Source organism: Amblyraja radiata, chromosome 7 (genome assembly GCF_010909765.2).
Source record: "Amblyraja radiata isolate CabotCenter1 chromosome 7, sAmbRad1.1.pri, whole genome shotgun sequence".
Classification (NCBI taxonomy): domain Eukaryota; kingdom Metazoa; phylum Chordata; class Chondrichthyes; order Rajiformes; family Rajidae; genus Amblyraja; species Amblyraja radiata.
Genome location: NC_045962.1, coordinates 79,811,849 through 79,826,376, shown reverse-complemented (window position 1 = coordinate 79,826,376; position 14,528 = coordinate 79,811,849). Strand labels below are relative to the sequence as shown.

Below are 14,528 nucleotides of genomic sequence, written 5' to 3'. Positions count from 1 at the left end.
ATTTAGTTTTACTTTAGAGATACAGTGCGGAAGTAAGCCCTTCGGCCCACCGAGTCCGCACCGACCAGCGATCCCCGCACACTAACATTATCCCACACACACTAGGGACAATTTACTATTATACCAAGCCAATCAACCTGCAAACCTGTATGTCTTTGGAGGTAGACAAAAGTGCTGGAAAAACTCAGCGGGTGCAGCAGCATCTATGGAGCGAAGGACATAGGCAACGTTTTGGGCCGAAACAATTCTTCAGACTGATGTAGGGTTGGGGGGCGGGGTGGGGGGGGGGGGGGAGAAGAAAGGAGAAAGGAAGAGGAGGAGCCAGAGGGCTGAGGGAGAGCTGAGAAGGGGAGGAGACAGAAAGGGCTACCGGAAATTGGAGATTGGAAACCTTTGGAGTGCGAGAGAAAACCGGAGCACCCGGTGAAAACCCACGCAGGTCATGGGGAGAACGTTCAAACTCCGTACAGACAGCACCTGTAGTCAGGGTTGAACCTGGGTCCTTGGCGCTACCACTCCGCCAATGACCCAACTAACCTGCACATGTTTGGAGTGTGTTAGGAACCTGGAGCCAAGTCATGCTGTTACTGAGGGAACATACAAACTCCACACACACACACACCATGCCAGAGATCAGGATCGCATTCATTCATCTTGTCATGCATTCACCTTCAAATTTCAACTTAATTTGTTTTACGCACACTTTTAAAAACAACTTAATCTGTTCCTACTTGAAGGCCTTTTGCGAGGTCTATCTCCAAAGCCCTTTATAATCAATATGTATGCATTAACTACTGCAGGTTTAGCAACATGTTCCATTACATCAATCGATATGAAGATCCCTGAGAAGGCAGAATGCTGGGCAGTAGCGGGTCAGGCAGCATCTCAGTAAAACATGGACATGCAACGTTTTAGATCGGGACCTTTCTTCAAATAGTTTGTGGGGGGTGGGGGTGGGAATAAGCTGGGAGAGAGGAGGGGCAGGACAAAGCCTGGCGGGTAACAGGCTGACACAGGTGAGGGGGGTTACTTGATAGGCAGATGGATGCACAAAGACCAGGGATGAAAAGACAGGTGTGAGGCAAAAGGATAGAATATGTGCAGGCTCGAAGGGCCGAATGGCCTACTCCTGCACCTATTTTCTATGTTTTCTATGTGAAGCTGGAGGATAGAATTTAGGTGGATGGGAGGAGGGAGAGGAGAAATAGGGGCAGGACCAGGTGAGACACAAGGGAGGAGAGGGAAAGGTGGAAGGGAGTCTTCTTCTTGCGTGTGGCGTGCACAGCCTAAAGTTGTAGGACAACTTGTTCTATTTGATCTTATTTGATTGTGCACGCCAGGTTGATTGCATTCGTCAAAACAGGGCGGCCCACGTGAAGGTTGCAATCTCCCACCCCAGGAGGGGAGTTATGTAGTTGGAGAATTCAATGTTCATACCATTGGATTGGTGCAGGGTGCAGGAAACATGTTCCCGATGTCGGGGAAGTCCAGAACCAGGGGCCACAGATTAAGAATATGGGGTAGGCCATTTACAATGAGATGAGGTGAGGAAAAACCTTTTCACCCAGAGAGTTGTGAATTTGTGGAATTCTCTGCCTCAGAAGGCAATGGAGGCGGTTTCACTGGATGCATTCAAAGGAGAGGAAGAAAGAGCTCTTTGGGCCAGCGGAATCAAGGGATGTGGGGAGAAGGCAGGAACGGCGTACTGATTGTGGATGATCACATTGAATGGCGGTGCTGGCTCGAAGGGCCAAATGGGCTACTCCTGCACCTATTGTCTATGTACCTATGTTTCTATGGGTCGTTAATTACCCAAGCGGACTATGAAGTGTTCTTCCTTCAGTTGCGTGTGGTCTCACTCTGGCTATGGAGGAGACTTTAGACAGAAAGGTTGACAGGGGACTGGGAAGAGCAGTTAAAATGGAGAGCAACTGCAAGATCCTGCAAGCTTTGGCAGACTGAGCGCAAGTGTTCGTCTAGACGGTTGCCTGAATCCACACCTTTGTCTCGCTGATGTACAGGAGGCCACATTGGGAACATTGGATGCAATAGATGAGGTGAGATGAGATGAACCTCTGTCTCACCTGGAAGGACTGCTGGGGTCCATGGACAGAGGTGAGGGAGGAGGTATAGGGACAGGTGTTGCAACTCCTGCGCTTGCAATGGAAAGAACCCGGGGAGGGGGTGGCTTGGGTGGGAAGGGATCAGAGAACCAAAGGGCTGCAGAGGGAGCGGTCTCTGGGAAAGGAAAAAAAGGGGTGGAGTTGGGAAGATGTGACTGGTGGTGGGATCAGGTTTGAGGTGATGGAAATGTCGGGGGATGATATTTTGGATGTGGAGGTTGGGGTGGAGGGGGATGAAGGATAAGGACCAGGGGAACTCCATCCTACTGAACCATCCTATCACCAACTAGAGAGTGGGCCTGAGCTACCATCTCCCTCATTGAAGGCGATCTTCAATAGGACATTACCTTGCACTAATCCTTATTCCATTCATCGTGTAACTGTACACTGTGGACGGCTCAATTGTAATCTTGTACAGTCTTTCCGCTGACTGGATAGCATGCGACAGCAACGCTTTTCACTGTACCTCGATACACGTGACAATAAACTAAACGACACTGAAGGGTCTCGACCCGAAGCGTCACCCATTCCTTCTCCCCAGAGATGCTGCCTGAGCCGCTGAGTTACTCCAGCACTTTGTGTCTATCTTCGGCGTCAACCAACGTGTACAGTTCCTTCCTCAACTAAACTATCCTTTGATATTATATCAGCACTTGTCAATCATCAGATCTTTTGTGTGGATATGAAGAGAACAATTCGAAATGTAAGCCGTCATTTCAAGTTGTGTAATATACATCTCAACCACACAGAAGAGCAATAAAGAATGAGTTCCCACACTATAAAGAGCAAGCCCAAATAGACAGCCCAGTGTGTATGAAGCCTGATAATAAGAAATCATTTTGACATAGTGTATTAAACATGTCCCGCACTGCATCATCAAACTCATCTCTAATATTCTGTATGCGCTATCAATACTTCATGAATTAAATTACCCACAAATATGCCACCCACTGCCATAGTTTCAACTATTCAATTCAACTCGATATTGAATTTTCTATCATTGAAAGTGTCCTCGATAAATCTAAATGTTTGAGAGAACCCAAAGGATATATGTGTCTGACTCAGATCCAAAGCAAATAACTTCATTATATTTCAATAAACTTGTCAAAGCAAATCAACATCATGTGAGCCTGGCTCTTTAGAGGTAGTTATATATATATATAATATAATGATATGAGCATGCACAATAGACAATAGACAATAGGTGCAGGAATAGGCCATTCAGCCCTTCGAGCCAGCACCACCATTCATGGCTGATCATCCACAATCAGTACTCCGTTCCTGCCTTCTCCCCATATCCCCTGACCGCTATCTTTAAGAGCTCTATCTCACTCTGTCTTGAAAGCATCCAGAGAATTGGCCTGCACTGCCGTCTAAGGCAGAGAATTCCACAGATTCACAACTCTCTGGGTGAAAAAGTTTTTCCTCATCTCCGTTCTAAATCAGCCCACTCACCCAACCTGTCCAAGTCACCCTGCATTCTCATAAAATCCTCCTCACAGTTCACACTGCCACCCAGCTTTGTGTTATCTGCAAATTTGCTAATGTTACTTTGAATCCCTTCATCTAAATCATTGATGTATATTGTAAATAGCTGCAGTCCCAGCACCGAGCCTTGCAGTACCCCACTAGTCACTGCCTGCCATTCTGAAAGGGACCCGCTAATCCCTACTCTTTTTTTCCTGTCTGCCAACCAATTTTCTAATTTTCATGTTTTTTTCTTAATTTTCTATTTTCTATCCATGTCAGCACTCTACCCCCAATACCATGTGCCCTCATTTTGCCCACTAATCTCCTATGTGGGACCTAATGAAATGCATTCTGAAAGTCCAGGTACACTACATCCACTGGCTCTCCCTTGTCCATTTTCCGAGTTACATCCTCAAATAATTCCAGAAGATTAGTCAAGCATGATTTCCCCTTCGTAAATCCATGCTGACTCGGACAGATCCTGTTACCGTTATCCAAATTTGCCGCTATTTCATATTTTATAATTGACTCCGGCATCTTCCCCACCACCAATGTCAGGCTAACTGGTCTATAATTCCCTGTTTTCTCTCTCCCGCCTTTCTTAAAAAGTGGGATAACATTAGCTACCCTCCAATCCACAGGAACTGATCCTGAATCTATAAAACATTGGAAAATGATCACCAATGCGTCCACATTTTCCAGAGCCACTTCCTTAAGTACCCTGGGATGCAGACTATCAGGCCCTGGGGATTTATCAGCCTTCAGTCTCATCAGTCTACCCAACACCATTTCCTGCCTCATGTGGATTTCTTTCAGTGCCTCCGTCACACCAGATCCTCTGGCCACTCGTACCTGGAAGATTGCTTGTTCAAGATTGCATGTTCAGCTCATCTGCCATTTCCTTGTTCCCCATAATAAATTCACCTTTTTCAGTCTTCAAGGGTCCAACTTTGGTCTTAACTAATATTTTTCCTTTTCACATACCTAAAGAAGTGTTTACTATCCTCATTTATATTCTTGGCTAGCTCACCTTTGTACCTCTTCTTTTCTCCCCGTATTGCCTTTTAGGTTATCTTCTGTTGCTCTTTAAATGTTACCCAATCCACTGGCTTCCTGCTCATCTTTGCTATGTTGTACTTCTTCTCTTATTTTTATACTGTCCCTGACTTCCCTTGTCAGCCACAGTTGCCCCTTACTCCCCTTGGAATCTTTCGTCCTCTTTGGAACGAACTGATCCTGCACCTTCTGTATTGTTCACAGAAATGCCTGCCATTGCTGTTCCACTGTCATCCCTGCTAGGGCATCTTTCCAGACAACTTTGGCCAGCTCCTCCCCCCTCATGGCTCCATCGTCCCCTTTGTTCAACTGCAATACTGACACCTCCGATTTACCCTTCACCCTCTCAACCTCAATCTCCTTCTGCAGCCAATTAACCTACAAACCTGTACGTCTTTGGATGTGGGAGTGAACTGGAGCGCCTGTAGATAACTCACGCGGTCACGTGGAGAATGTACAAACTCTGTGCAGACAAGCACCCGTAGTCAGGATTGAACCTGGGTTTCTGGCGCTGTAAGTCAGCAGCTCTACCGCTGCCCCACCATGCTATGAGCAGTGTTACAGCTGGCAGAGCTGTTGCCTCACTGCGCTAGACACCCTGGTTCGATCTCAACCTTGGGTGCTGTCTGTGTGGGGAGTTTGCATGTTCTCCCTGTGACCACATGAGGTTCATTCGGGTGCTCCGGTTTCGTCCCACATCCCAAAGGCATGTGCGTTTGTAGGATAATTGCCTTCGGTAAAATGGTCCCTTGCAGATGAGAAAGTGGGATAATGTAGAACTAATGTGAATGGGCGATCGATGGTCGGCCTGGACTTGGTCTTTCCATAGTTTTTATACCAGACGGGAAAAGATTAGAAATTGCCAACGCCATTTTGAACGTTCCTTCCCCACTTATTATGATATGTGGATCAATGATCCCCACTGTAGAGTGGAAACAGAAAATGCTGGAGAAACTCAGCGAGTGAGGCAGCATCTATGGAGAGAAGGAATAGGCGACATTTCGGGTCGACCTGAAACGTCGCCTATTCCTTCTCTCCCTTGATGCTGCCTCGCCCGCTGTGTTTCTCCAGCATTTTTTGTCTACCTTCGATTTTTCCAGCATCTGCAGCTCTTTCTTAAACCACCCACTATAGAGTGAATGTGTTATATATTTTTTTTAAAACATGGAGTCTATGGTGACCATCTTGAACCCCTTCCTCTGCCCTTTAATATTGATTGAGCATGATAGAATTCAGAGTAGAATATAGAACTGCACAGCACAGGAATGGGCCCTTCGGCCCACAATGTTTGTGCTGAACACGATGCCAAGCTAAACTGATCTCATCTGCCTGCAGTTGATCCTTGCTCCTTATTCTTTGCACTTCCATATTCCCATTTAAAAGCCTCTTAAACGCCAGTATCGTATCTGCCTCGACCACCAACCCTGGCAATGCAAAAAACTGCTCTGCACACCTTCATTAAACTTTCCTCCTTTCACCTTATAGCTTTGTCCTCTAGTGTTGGACATTCCCACCATGGGGAAAAAGGTTCTGACTGTCTACCCTATCTCATAACTTTACATACCTCTAGCAAGTCTCCCCTCAACCTCCGGCATTCCAGAGAAAATGATCAAGTTGTTTACTCTGAAACCCTCTAATCTAGGCAGCATTCTGGAAAACCTTCTCTGTATCGTCTACAAAGCCTCCACAACCTTCGTATATTGGGGTGACCAGAACTGCACCTGTTTTGGCTGTCAAGTGGTCGGTCATGTAAAGTGACTTGTTCATCAGGGATGATATGGGCAGGGCAGTGGCGCAGCGGTAGATTCGCTGCCATACAGCAACTACGGCGCCAGAGACCAGGGTTCGATCCTGGCTACGGGTGCTGCCTGTGTGGAGTTTGTATGTTCTTCCCGCGATCTGTGTGGGTTTTCTCCGAGATCTTCGGTTCCCCCCCTCCCCCACACTCCAAAGACGTATAGGGTCGTAAGTTAATTGGCTTGGTATAAATGTGTTAAATAAAATATCCCTAGTGTAGGATAGTGTTAATGTGCGGGGATCGCTGGTTGGTGCGGACTGAGTGGGCCGAAAGGCCTATTTCTGTGCTGTATCTCTATACTATACTAAACTCGAGCCCCAATTCTGGGGATCTTGTCATGGGAGCCGATACTGACTTTGTTCTGCTTATTCTGCCAGTGGACTTAGAGGATTTTGTGGAAACATGCAAAACAACAACAGAAATTTAATAAAGACACAAGAGATGGCAGATTCTGGAATCTTGAGCAAAAAAAACCCAAAGTACTGGGGGAAACTCAACGGGTCAGGCAGCATCTGAGGAGGGAATAAACATCACCTGCCTATTCCCTCCACAGATGCTGCTTGACCTTATGGGTGGGAAGGAACTGCAGATGCTGGCTGACACCGTAGATTGGCACAAAATGCTGGAGTAACTCGACGGGACAGGCAGCGTCTCTGGAGAGAAGGAACGGGTGAGGTTTCGGGTCGAGGTCCTGCTTCAGTCTGCTGCTTGACCTGTTGAGTTCCTCGGGAAGTAGAATAATTCTCCTCCTCTTGTGAATGTAAATTGCATTCACATTCACGACGGTTGTTGTATGTTGTGCCTGCTATATAATTTACAAATGCAAATTGGATCAATTGAAGCCTTTACAGTTATTCAGAAGCAAAAATATTTGTTGTTGTCATTTATCCGTTGATTAGGTTTATTGGATATACATGCGAATGCCTAATTATAACAGATTCTCATTAGTCTGAAGCTCATATTCTGTATTTTTAATGTAGTCTCAACCGTATATCCGAGCTATAAATCAATGAAAATGGTTCAGTCATAGAGCACAACAAATACCTTTGTTTTCCTTGTTAATATCGTACCCACTGAGTTTGTTTGTCAGATACAGATGACATACCACCAGAGGTTACTTCTGTGGTTACAGAGATTTTTCTTTAAACCTGCAATCAATATGAATTTAAAAAGGAAAGGGCCTATGTTTGTACAGTATTCTTCAGCGCTTCAAATCGTTCCACCATGGACATTTGTTAATTAATTAGCTAACGCAATGTTGGCCTTCATAACACGAGGATTTCAATAGACAATAGGTGCAGGAGTAGGCCATTCGGCCCTATGAGCCAGCACCGCCATTCAATGTGATCATGGCTGATCATCCCCAATCAGTACCCAGTTTCTGCCTTCACCCCATATCTCCTGACTTCGCTATTTTTAAGAGCCCTATCTAGCTCTCTCTTGAAAGCATCCAGAGAACCCGCCTCCACCACCCTCTGAGGCATAGAATTCCACAGACTCACCACTCTCTGTGAGAAAAAGTGTTTCCTCGTCTCTGTACTAAATGGCTTACTCCTTATTCTTAAACTGTGGCCCCTGGTTCCGGACTCCCCCAACATCGGGAACATGTTTCCTGCCCCTAGCGTGTCCAAACCTTTAATAATCTTATATGTTTCAATGAGATCCCACTGATTGTCGCCGGAAGCTTGAGTCATTTTCAGAACGGACGATGACAGCGAGGTCAACATTTGTAACAAGATGGACAAAAAAGAAGATTATTAGCTGTGATCTAGGTGAAAATTAGTTACAGACAATGAGAATCAACAAGACGACTTGAAGAGAAGGGTCTCGACCCGAAACATCACCCATTCCTTCTCTCCAGAGATGCTGCCCGTCCTGTTGAGTTTCTCCAGCATTTTGTGTCTATCTTCGGTTTAAACCAGCATCTGCAGTTCCTTCCTACAACAAGACGATTTTGAAGCTAGTGCAACGACTTGCATTGGGGACATACAGTACAGAAAGGTACAGGCCCTTCAGCACACAATGTCCATGCTGAACATGATGCCAAGTTAAATAAGCTTGCACAAGTCCCATATCCCTCCATTCCCTGCATATCCATGCACCTATCTAAAAGCCTCTTAAATGCTTTTAACAAGACTGCTTCCACCACCACATGTTGCAGGTACCCACCACTCACTGTGTAAAATACTTGCTCCACACATCTCTTTCAACTTTGCCTCTCTCACCTTAAAGCTACACCCTCTAGTATTTGATATTTCCATTCTGGGAAAAAAAAGTTCTGACTGTCTACCTTGTCTCTGATAATATTATATCCTTCCATTTGGTCACTCCTCAACCTCCGATGCTCCAGAGAAAACAATCTGGGTTTGTCCAACTTCTCCTGATAGCTCGTGTTCTCTAATCCAAAGATAGACACAAAATGCTGGAGTATCTCGGCGGGACAGGCATCATCTCTGGAGAGAAGGAATGGGCGAGGTTTCGGGTCGAGACCCTTCTTCAGACTGGTCTGAATACTTCTTCAGTATTTAGGATCACCACCTGCTTTGAAGCAAGTGAAACCGGCATTCAATCCTGTAAACGGGCCTGGGATCCACGACATCCAGCCCCCAGCACAGTGAGTGGGGAAATTGGATTTTAATTCACTCTGAACCTCAGACAAATTTAAACATAGAACTGGGTACTCATGAGAAAAGGTCGGGACTCGGAGATGTGACTGCTGACGGAGGTGGTGGTCGAGGGATTTGAACACGCCAGGATCAAGTGAGAACACTCTTTGTAACATCTAGCAAAAATGATGTGCATAAGAAATCGGCCACAAACCTATTTCCAATGCCTCCATGACCTACATTTCTGGTCCCATACAGGAAAAGATAGGATCATTATTTCAAGGCTATAATCAGGCACTCGTGTACTGAGTCGCAGAAGACCATTTTCATTAACACAAGCGGAAGTTTTCTGAAGATAGACACAAAAAGCTGGAGTAACACAGCGGGACAGGCAGCATCACTGGGGAGAGGGAATGGGTGACGTTTCGGGTCGTGACCCTCGGGTTGAGGGTGGCACGGTGGCGCAGCGGTAGAGTTGATGCCTTACAGTACTTGCAGCGTCACAGACACGGGTTCGATCCCGACTACGGGTGTCGTCCGTACGGAGCTTGTACGTTCTCCCCGTGACTGCGAGGCTTTTCTCTGAAATCTTCAGTTTCCTCCCACACTCCAAAGACGTACAGGTTTCTGGGCTAATTGGCTTGGCATGAATTGAAGTTTGTCCTTGGTGTGTGCAGGATAGTGTTTATGTGCGGGAATTGCTGGTCGATGCAGACTCGGTGGGCCTAAGGGCCTGTTTCCGCGCTGTATCTCTAAACTAAACTAAACTACATTATGATTGAAAGTTGGGAGAGAGGGAGACATAGAGATATGGAAGGGTGAGGTGTGAAAACGACCGATCAAAGCAGACGTCGATCAGGGAAATGTCGAATGGTTTATTGTTGGCTGAGGGGAAGGTGACAACGAGGCATACAAACAGTAAAATTAATCAGGAGGAGAGTGAAACTAATCAGTGAACTAGGGTGGGGGAGGGATGGAGTGAGCTTTGCTTTGGCAAAGACCAGAATAGGTTGCAAGTTTTTGTCCGAGTGCACACATTTTGAACTACCTCGGTAAAATAATAAAAAGGGCAGGAGTTGCTGCATTGAACAGAAATACTCAATCTGCAAGAAACAACCTAAAATACCACTGGGACGTTTGAGCCCAAACTGTGATGTTTAAAGCATGAGCCCTTAACATATAATCACAGCACAGAACTGATTAATATTTAATCTCCTACTTCTTGCAAATGAAGTGGTTTCTTCAACGTTCCACCGAATGCTTTATACATATATATATATATTTATTTTGCATTTAATTCCACTCGAGTTATCATTTGTAAAGGAGTCAAGTAAAGGAAAGCTTATCGTCAATCGTTGTACATTAAATACTGTCTGGCCAGTGTTTGCGTTACTCCGAGACGGAGGGTTCTGATAAAGCCACTATTTATTATAATCCTCAGCGCTTTTCCAAAAGCATGAATCGTGCTTTAGAAGGGAAACAACCGTGAATTATGCATGAGGCAGCGATCACAATAGGAAGGAAATAAAAATGCTTTTTAATCCTACGATGGAGATTTTGATAATGAAAGGCGCAGGAACACAGGTGGCACGCACGATTCCTGGAGTTAGTGATTGAAGGAACACGGGGACCTGTTATGGTGAGGTAATAGGTTCCGACTTAATCCTATTCTCTCCCACTAGGGGTGTCGTCGCCGAACAACTGGACTCTGACAACTTGCATTCATGTTCCAGACACACTTTATTCACTTGAGTTCAGTTGAGCTTAGAGATACAGGGCAGAAACAGTCCGAGTCCGTACTGGCCAGCGATCCCCGCGCTTTAACACAATCCTACACACACTAGGGACAATTTACACTTGTGACAAGTTTACAAACACAAGCCAATTAACCGGCGAACCTGTACGTCTTTGGAGGGTGGGAAGAAACTGAAGATCTCGGAGAAAACCCACGCACACAGGGAGAACGTACCAACTCCATACAGACAGTGCCCGCAGTCAGGCTCGCACCCGAATCTCTGGCGCTGCAAGCGCTGTAAGGCAGCAACTCTACTGCAGCGCCACCACTTATGTACAAGGACAGCAGCATTGCCCCAGTTACGGAACTTCTCTGAAATTCCACCCAGAATGGTCAACGTTTTGTACAGATTTTGACCTTTGAAATTGTGCGCACTTTCTAATTTCTTATCATCAATAACAATATGTTTTCAAAACATTAATATACAAAGGGCAATAACATTAATACATGTAAACCTACATGCTATTTAATGCTTTATTTATTTTTCAAAATCAACAACCCTTGTAGAGTAATAGAGTTATAGAGTGATATAGTGTGGAAACAGGCCCTTCAGCCCATCTTGCCCACACCGGCCAACATGTCCCAGCTACACTAGTCCCACCTGCCTGTGCTTGGTCCATATCCCTCCAAACCTGTTCTATCCATGTACCTGTCTAACTGTTTCTTAAACGTTGGGATAGTCCCAGCCTCAACTACCTCATCTGACAGCTTCTTCCATACACCCACCACCCTTTGTGTGAAAAAGTTACCCCTCAGATTCCTATTAAATCATTTCCCTTTCACCTTGAACCTATGTCCTCTGGTCCTCGATTCCCCTACTCTGACCTTTGGTGGGCTGCAAACATTTCTAACCTGTTTTCGCTTTTTTATTATGGGGTTTTGTGTGTAAATTGATGACAATTTTTTTTTTTTTAATCCTTTTTCGAATAAGGCTGTAACGTTCCAAAATGTGGAAAAAGTGAAGGGGACTGAATACTTTCTGAATGCACTGCAGATTCTTGGTTCGTGATGGGTGTCAGAGGTTAAGGGGAGAAGTCAGGGGAATGGGGTTAGAAGGGAGATAAGTCAGCCATGATTGAATGGCAGACTAGACTTGAAGGGCCAAATGGCCTAATTCTGCTCATATCACTTATGATCTTATGATCTTATGAATAGATCGGGTAGTGCTTAGTTCTTAGACCCTCGTTCTTTCAATTGGACATTTTTAAGGCAGAGATAGATAGATTCTTGATTAATAATAATAATAATAAATTTTATTTATGGGCGCCTTTCAAGAGTCTCAAGGACACCTTACAAAAATTTAGCAAGTAGAGGAAAAACATGTAAGCGGAATGAAATAAATAGTAGAGACATGACTAGTACACAAATTAAAGACAGAATTCAATTCAAAACACAATACGAGGCAATTCAAGCACAGATGAAAAGGGAGGGGGACGTGGGGCTAAGGATAGGCAGAGGTGAAGAGATGGGTCTTGAGGCGGGACTGGAAGATGGTGAGGGACACGGAATTGCGGATCAGTTGGGGGAGGGAGTTCCAGAGCCTAGGAGCTGCCCTGGAGAAGGCTCTGTCCCCAAAACTGCGGATTAGTACGGGTGTCAGGGATTATGGGGAGATGACAGGCGAATGGGGTTAGGAGAGAGAGAGAGATCAGCCATGATAGAATGGCAGAGCAGATTTGATGGGCCGAATGGCCTAATTCTGCTCCTATCACTTGTGACGTTATAAGTTGTTCTACCATTCTTCACAGGAGCACGGTTATGCAAACCTTGATGCTATGTTAAAGGAACTGCTCAGTTTTAATTGAATGAAGCTTTAATACTAAGCTGGGAATGACTACTGCTAGCAGGAGTGTATAAAATAGATTGGGTTGATGCACAGAGTCTCTTGCCCAGAGTAGGGGTATCGAGAACCAGAGCGCATAGGTTTAAGATGAAGGGGAAAAGATTTAATAGGAATCTGAGTGGTAACTTTTTCACACAAAGGGTGGTGGGTGCATGGAATGAGCTGCCAGAGGAGGTAGTTGAGGCAGGGACTATTGCGACGTTTAAGAAACAATTGGATAGGTACATGGATAGGACAGGTTTTGCGGGATATGGGCCAAAAGCAGGTAATTGCGGCTAGTGTAGATGGGACATGTTGGTCAGTGTGTGCAAATTGGGCCGAAGGGTCTGTGTCCAAATTGTGACTCTACGAGGAGCGAAAACCATCCTTGACCACCAGATGCAACAGACAACAAGGTTATCAGGTGTGAGGGGCTCACACTTGGGCATTGTAGGACACATTAACTATCGGAGAGTACAATAGTAAGTTTAGCGATTTTAAATTCCTTTCCCTAACTCGGTTACTTGCTTGGTCGAAATACAAAGTGCTGGAGGAACTCTACAGCTCAGGCAACACCCGTGGAGGAAACAGACAGGCGACATTTCAGGTTCTGGACCCTTCTTCAGTTTGATAGCAGTAGAATTGGGGGGAGAAAGCAGGAGAAGGGAGGTGAGGGAGAGACAGTACTTGTCAAGGGCTAAGTAGATACACAAGGAACTGCAAAAGCTGGAAGTTTAAGTAAACCACAAAGTGGAGTAACTTAGTGGGTCAGGCAGCACCTGTGGGGAAATGGATGATGCCTGACCCGCTAAGTTTAGCTTCATTTAGTTTGGTTTATAAAACCACTGTGGAAACAGGCCCTATGGTCCCTCGAGTCCACGCCGACTATCGATCACCGGTTTACACTAGTTCTGTCCTACACACTAGGGGCAAGTTACGGAAGTCAATTAACCTACAAACCTGCATGTCTTTGGAAAGTGGGAGGGAATCGGAGCAATCGGGGAAACCCCAAGGGAGAAAGATCTTCACTTTTCACTACTACAGTGATCTGACCAAGAGTCAAGAGTGTTTTATTGTCATATGTCCCAGATGGGACAATGAAATTCTTACTAGCTGCAGATTAACTGAAGCAAGACATCTTGTGTCACGAACTCGAAAAGGAATGGTGATACATTTGATAAATTGCCACTAGTGTCTAATATAGAACTAGGGCAGCACGGTGGCACAGCGGTAGAGTTGCTGCCTTACAGCTCCTGCAGCGCCGGAGACCCTGGTTCGATCCCGACTACGGAGTTTGTACCTTTTCCTCGTGACCTGTGTGGGTTTTCTCCAAGATCTTCGGTGTCTTCCCACACTCTAAAGATGTACAGGTATATAGGTAAATTGGCTTGGTAAATGTAAAAAAATTGTCCCGAATGTGTGTGTGTGTGTGTGTAGGATAGTGTTAATGTGCAGGGATCGCTGGTCGGTGCAGACTTGGTGGGCCGAAGGGCCTGTTTCCGTGACATATCTCTAAACTTGTGTACGGGTGATTGTTGGTCAGAAGATACACAAAATGCCGGAGTAGCTCAACAGGACAGGCAGCATCTCTGGAGAGAAGGAATGGGTGAGGTTTCGGGTCGAGACCCTTCTTCAGACTACAGTTAGGGGAGAGGGGCTTCAGTGCAGACTCGGTGGGCCAAAGGACCTGTTCTTAAGCTGTATCTCTAAACTAAAAGGATAGTGATCAGCTTCCTGGGCTAGAATCTGATGGCCAAAACTACAGATTCAGAGACATAATCTGGCCACTCAGGTAACAACTTCAGTTCGTTCAATAAATTTAGAGAAAAAAAAACAGATTCCTACAAATATCCATTTG

The 14,528-nt window shown here is 45.5% G+C and overlaps 1 protein-coding gene across 1 annotated transcript in view; it reads right to left on the bottom strand.

The window, feature by feature from the left end:
• LOC116975561 (contactin-associated protein-like 5) overlaps nt 1-14,528 on the bottom strand; it is a 1,077,365-nt gene that overhangs the window by 511,777 nt on the left and 551,060 nt on the right. The gene's annotated exons all lie outside the window — the stretch shown is intronic.